This window comes from Sus scrofa, chromosome 14 (assembly GCF_054392235.1).
Source record: "Sus scrofa isolate SSC_HxYL_T2T_F1_AM1 chromosome 14, Sscrofa_HxYL_maternal_Yorkshire_Landrace_v2.0, whole genome shotgun sequence".
NCBI classification, from domain to species: domain Eukaryota; kingdom Metazoa; phylum Chordata; class Mammalia; order Artiodactyla; family Suidae; genus Sus; species Sus scrofa.
The window spans coordinates 137,925,786-137,932,826 of record NC_139396.1 but is presented as its reverse complement, the minus strand read 5'-3'; positions in this window follow the sequence as shown (position 1 = coordinate 137,932,826).

Sequence of the window (7,041 nt, the reverse complement as noted above, 5' to 3'; positions counted from 1 at the left end):
ACACTGGATCCTTAACCCACTGTGCCAGGCCTGGAATCGAACCTGCATCCCAGCACTCCCAAGACACCACCAATTCCTGTTGCACTGCAGGGGGAACTCCTCTAACTTAACTTATTCTTTAAAGTAGCTGCTTATCACCTCCTTGTGTGATAGATGTACCCTAATTTACCCACCCTCCCCTGAGGACCACTGAGGCATCTCCACTTTTTTGCTTTTACAAACAATGCTTTAGCAAACATCTCAGTTCTTAAAAGCCTTCTTTGAAGTGATTCTCTCCTGGTAATTGCTGTGTTCTGTGCTCACCAACTTGCTGTATATGGATTCACCAGCAAGCATCTTACTATAAAAATAAGAACAATCCCTTTCTTCTGTAACGTATTCAATTATCCTGACTCCAGAGTGAGGGAAAAGCTCTTTTTTTTTTTTTTTTTTTGTCTTTTTAGGCCTGCTCCACGGCATATGGAGGTTTCCAGGCTTGGAGTCGAATCCAAACTGTAGCCACTGGCCACAGCAACACCAGATCCGAGCCATGTCTGCAACCTACACCAAGGCTCACAACAACGCAGGATCCTTAACCCACTGAGCAAGACCAGGGATGGAACCTGCATCCTCATGGATACCAGTCCAGATTTGTTTCCACTGAGCCACGACATGAACTCCAGAAAAGGCATTTTTAACCAAGTACTCAGCAGCACAGCTCATGTTCCATCTTGGGTCAGATGCTATTTATGGAACGGAAGTATAAGACAAAGGAAGGGCACTGTCCCCAAGGAACTGGGTCTATTAGGAAGACGAGTCTGATGGATCTAAGGCCAAGGACAATGAAGGCTGGTAAGTAATTGAAAGTGAAACGATGTGGTTCTGAGGGGAATGTGAGAGCGGCCAGATCAGCTTTGGGTTTGAGCTGTAGGCTTCTCTGTTATCCACACATCCCTTCCGTCCATCATTCATCCAGTCACGTATTCACATATTTGCTCCTTCACAAAACACTTATTGAATGGCCATCACTATGTGCCAGCTGCTAGGAAAACAAAGTTTAAGGAGACACTTTTTCTTTATACACAGGAAAATGTGAAGCGCCTCCCCAAAGAAAATCAAATCAACACGACTGTCATTCTGTCACCACATGCCTGTATTCCATTCATCTGAGCTCAGGGCTGATTAATTTCCTCCTGCACAATGTGGGACCCCTGCTTTAGAGGTGAGTGGCCTTTTCTATCTCTTTGTTGTTCCTTTCCAGCCCCAAGAAAAAACCAGAAAATAACTGTCAACAACAAATGCTTTCCCAGCAAGATAAACCTCAGAAATATTTCTTTTCTCAGAGGGAAAATGTGGGTCTTAAAAGTGCAAGGTGTGATTTGCAGGACAGGGTGGGGTGGGGTGTTGGAAAGAATTCAGTCCCATCTGTATCTTTAAAACCCACTCATCAGTGATGTTTAAGGTTTCTTTTAGGGTAACTTTGTTTAAAATAGAAATAGAAAGTAGAGGAGTTCCTCTGTGGCTTAGTGGGTTAAGGATCCCGCATTGTCACTGCTGCAGCGTGGGTTCGATTACTGGCCTGGGAACTTCCGCATGCTGAGGGTATGGTCAAAAAGGAAAAAAAAAAAGAGGAAGAAATAGAAGGCAGAGATCCACTTCCTGCCACTTGTTACAAGCCACCCTTGGGCCTTCTTCCCAACTGGCCAGAGATGACTCACAGCCGCCACCACCACATTGTTCACCTATTCCTGGAGAAAATTGAGCCATGTTAGACCAAAGGTCTCTTGGGGCAGTGGTTGGGCTTCCAAAGGCTGATAATGGCCTTGGATCTCTCCCAAAAGGCATGGCTAGTGCTGAATCAGCCACCTAGGAGTTGAACCTCAGGGAAGCCCCCAAGGTCTCCCAACCAGAGACAAGGAGTCAGCCCATACATACTCCAAGGTCCCCAATTCCCAATAGCCCAGAAGTCAGGGCCAACCAAGTTAACAGCAGAAATCTTCATTGGAGACAGATTCAGGGGCAAGGAGCTTGGTGGCATTCAGCCCTTTTGAAAGATAGAGTTTCCACCAGAACGATTCCTAAGAAGCCCTCTCCACACATCTGTTTCCTCCTTGCAGCATTTGTTAATCCTCCAGACAGAGAAGCTCTTGAAACCCTACCCCTGCAAGACCAGACAAGACCACAAGCAGTGAGATTACTCAGCCTGAGTAGTCAGTGCTCCAGAGAGAGTCAAGGAAGTGAGGTCCTTGTCCTCCATGTGCCCTCTCAAACTGGAGGCCCATGAGGGACCCAGACCTCTGTCATGACAAGACGTGCAGAGACCAATGCGGCTGAGATTCCAGACAGTGCAGATGGCACAGGGGCTGAGAACTTGGACTCTGTGTTTAAATCCAGTTATGCCATGTCCTAGCTCAGCAAGTCTCATAATTTCTATAAGCCTTGGTTTTCCTTAGTTTCTTCTGTAAAATGGGAATGATAGTGTCCACTTCATAGAACCATTGAAAAGATTGAGTGAAAAGGGCACATGTAAAGCACTTAGCTTAGGGCTTGATGAATAATAACAAAAATAGCAGCAGTTATTACCCTTGCTCTTAGGAGGCCCCCTTACAGCCAAATTCCTACTTTGTGGTTTCCCCATTGGTGGTAAGGCTGTCCCTCAAGTACCCACTCGCCCCCACTCTGTGGCATGTGAGTCTGTCTTCTCTGGAGGCTCTCTTAGTACAGGGCATGACCTGCCCGACCTGTTTCCTCCACACATACCTTAGGGTCATGTGCATGCCCAGTAAATATCTGTGACCAAAGTGGGTCTGGGACACTGGCCTCAGTTTGAGAATAGGAAGTGGTGTCTTACCTTGACTCATCTGACCCCTCTGCTCTCTGTCCCTTTGCAGAACTGTCAGAGCCTAGACCAGTAGTTGCCATAGCAACAACAGAGCCCAAGAGAGGGTACCAGTCAGGGCATCCCTGATTCTCAAGAGACAAGGTGCTTTTTCTGGACAGCAAAGAGGGGAAACAGCTGTGACAGCTGCCTTACAATGAGCTCCCTGGGAGGCATACACCCCTTCATTCCATCACTCATCCAATCATGTATTCGCTCCTTCACAAAACATTTATTGAGTGGCTATCACTATGCCAGATGCTAAGAAAACAGAATTCAAGTGAAACACTGTTCCTGCCTTGAGACAGGTTCCAGTCTAGAGGGAACCAGAAGGGAAGGCAGGGAGGGCGGGCGGCAGGAGGGTATGGGTCAGAGGGAAGCAGAGGAGTGCAGAGGTTAAGAGCATGTCCTCTGGAGTCAGCTGCCTGCATTCAAACCCAGACTTTGCCCATTACTGGCCATGTGACATCTGGGCAAGTTACTTCATCTCTAAGCCTCAGTTTATTCATATGTAAAATGGGGTAACTAGTGCTTACCTCAAAGACTCTGAGGTATCTTTAGTACATGTAAATCACGTGACATGTAGCAAGCACTCAATAACCAGTAGGTTTTCTATTGTTCTGGCTCTACCCCAGGTTCCATCCTCCACATACCCAAAACCAGTTTCAGATTAGAGCTTCCTCCAGGGCTCCCTCAGCAGAGCCCTAGCTAACCCTGGCTTCCAGGCTAAGCAGCCCCACTGCCACTGCACCTGGGACTTCTGTGTGTACCTCATCCCCTGCTGCCAGCAGATTTTTCGGACAGTGTTCCAGGTAAAGTCCCCAAAGGGGTGTCTTCTGTTTGGCACATGAATGGCCAAGGACCACTTGTTTAAGGATGGAATTTTGAGAATACCTTCTGCCCTGATTATTTATAGGATTCCTCAGTATTCATCCTAGTACTTTCCTCCTTGGGCAGAAATGCCCAGAAACACACACACACACGCACATACACACACATCCTTTGAGAGGTTTTCTAAATCCTTGAGCATAACCCAAATACTCAAGTATAAACCCCGATTTAGCAAAGGCTTCCCCGCCCTCCAGGCCTGAGCTGCTGGAAGGGGTGGTGCCACTGCTCAGGCTCCCCTGTGTGGGCAGTGTGGTCAGAGCCTGCGTTAGTGGTTTTGTCCTCTTTGGCTGACAGGCCTATAAATCCTCTTTCTTGTTGGCTCCCAGCCCTCTGAGTGAGTCTGTCTGCTACTGACGAAGTGGACTGGAGACCTTTGCTATCTGTCTGCGAGGGGATTCTTGGTTGTAGTGGATCCTTGGGAGGACATGACAGGGCAGTTTCCTGTAGTTCATGTCTGGAGCACGTGTGTAATATTTTCCATGAGCAGCACAGCTCCAGGTGTCTTTGTGTTCCATGCAGCCTCCAAGCTGCCAGGTACCTGGGCAGACCTGTGTGCATTTCAAATCCCTTACACTTTAACCCGTGGAAGGTGGTGATGTGCTCCAAGAGGGCAGAGAAGCTGGATTCTGAGTACTCCTCCATAACACAGGAGAGGGTATTTATTGTACCATCAGCAGCAACATGGCAGAATTCCAAGAGTCACAGTATGACACTAGGCTTGAGATTCGAGGAGTGCAGATGAGGGGAGGGAAGAAAGGTCCGGCTTCCAAGGGCTCACAGGTCATTTGAGATTAAGTCTGCACACATGAAGCAACCAGAAAACAATTCCAAGCCGTGGATCAAGCTGCATGCAATGTAGTACATCTTGTTTGACAAAGTGATGGGAGAATAAACAGAGTTCATGTCTGATCATCCACAGAAGCCTCACCGTGAGAGTAGAGTTGCCCACCATTCACTGAGCATTTCCCCTGCAGGTCCTAAATCCTTACAGGGATGACCCCATCATTGTTCAGGGACCCTAGGAAACACGTACTTGGTGGTCTCATGTTCCAGACAAGAAACTGAAGCTCAGAGGGATTGAGCAACTAGTCCATGAAGTTTAATTAAAGTCAGAGCCAGGATTTGAACCCGCTACATCTGACCAACACAGCTCCCTTTTTATGCACCATGGCACACCATCTCTTTGCCCAAAGAAGGATTCTTTTTTTTTTTTAGGGCCGCTGCCGCAGCATATGGAGGTTCCCAGGCTAGGGGTCTAATCAGAGCTATAGCCACCGGCCTATGCCAGAGCCACAGCAACGCAGGATCTGAGCCCTGTCTGCGACCTACACCACAGCTCACAGCAACGCCAGATCCTTTACCCACTGAGCAAGGCCAGGGATCGAACCTGCAACCTCATGGTTCCTAGTCGGATTCGTTAACCACTGCGCCACGACAGGAACTCCCAAAGAAGGATTCTTACCTGAACTTGCCAAGAGAAAATCTAGTTGGGAAAAACAAAACAAAACAAAACAAAAAACCAGGCGGCTGCTCTGAAGATTAGAGAGTAAAGGAAACAGCGTTTGCAAAGCCTCAAGAACTGTGACAAACCAGATGTGAGCAAAATGTTTGAAAAGACCAAATGTCCAGCCTTCCAGGGACTCACAGATGTAGACAAATGAGGAGTGGAGCTCCTGAGTGGGCACAGTGCTCAGTGGGCTGGGGTTGGGGAGGGGCCGGAGGCTAAGCAATGAGAAGACCCTTGGGTTGGATTTTTTTTTTTCTTTATGGCCATACCATACGGCATATGGGAGTTCCCAGGCCAGGGACTGAATCCAAGCCACAGCTGCAGCAATACCAGATCTCTTAACCCACTTTGCCAGGCCAGGGATAGAACCTGCATTTTCAGAGCTATTTGAGCCACTCAGTCAGTTTCTTAACCCACTGCACCACGGCTGGAACATCTCAGGCTAGATATTTGGCTGGTTGTGCAGACTTTAGATAACAAATGGAACCAGGCTGACATAAACCACTGGACAGCCCGAGACAAAGCAGCAAAGATCCCCCACCATCAAGAAGGCCATTGAAACATGGATGCAACTAAAGAGTCTCAGACTAAGTGAAGTAAGTCAGAAAAAGGAAGAGAAATACCATATGATATCACTTATGTGTGGAATCTAAAATAGGGCACAAATGAACCTATCTATAAAACAGAAACAGACTCACAGACATGGAGAACAGACTTGTGGTTGCCAAGGGGGAGGGGGAGAGGGAGGGAGTGGTATAGACTGGGAATTTGGGGTTAATAGATGTAAAGTATTGCCTTTGGAATAGATAAGCAATGAAATCCTGCTGTATGGCCCTGGGAGCTGTATCTAGTCACTTAGGATGAAGCATGATAATGTGAGAAAAAAGAGTGTATATGTGGATGTGTGACTGGGTCACCTTGCTGTACAGTAGAAAATTGACAGAACACTATAAACCAGCTATAATGGAAAAAACTAAAAATCATTTTAAAAAATAAAAAAGAGCACAAATGAACCTATCTACAGAACAGAAACAGACTCACAGACATGGAGAACAGATTCGTGGTTGCCGAGGGGGAGGGAGAGGGAGTAGGATGGACTGGGAGTTGAGGTTAGTAGATGCAAACTATTAGAATGGATAAGCAATGAGATTCTGCTGTATAGCACAGGGAACTATATCCAATCACTTGTGATAGAACACAATGGAAGATAATATGAGAAAAAGAATGTGTATATATACATATACTTTATATATATATATGTATGTATGTATGTATGACTGGGTCACTGCTATACAGCAGCAATTGAAATAAAGTAAATCAACTATACTTTAATTTTTTAAAAAATCTTTTTTCAAAAAGAAGACCACTGACTTTGACAATAGAAATGTGGACCAGGTGGGATGCAAAGTGAGAAATTAAAGGAGAGATCACCCCCACCCTCACCCCAAAAGCTCCAAGGAGCATTATGGAGGTGCACACAGGCAGTCCCTGCAGGACTGAAGAGGCTTAACCTTGGACTTGATCATTCAGGTTTAATCCACTCTAACACTCACATCCACTCTGCTATCTGACATCAGAGAAGTTTAGAGCTAGAAGGAATTTCAAGTAACTTTTACTCACCATCAGCCACCCACCACCACTGCCAGCTGACCTGGCCACACCATGCTACCCCCACTGTGTCAGGATGTAATTGGACTCAGCCCAGATGGGCTCCAGTCCAGAACCTCTAAGGTAAAGAGTCCACACAACTTCCTCTGGTTCTGATGTGAACATCATCTCTGACAAG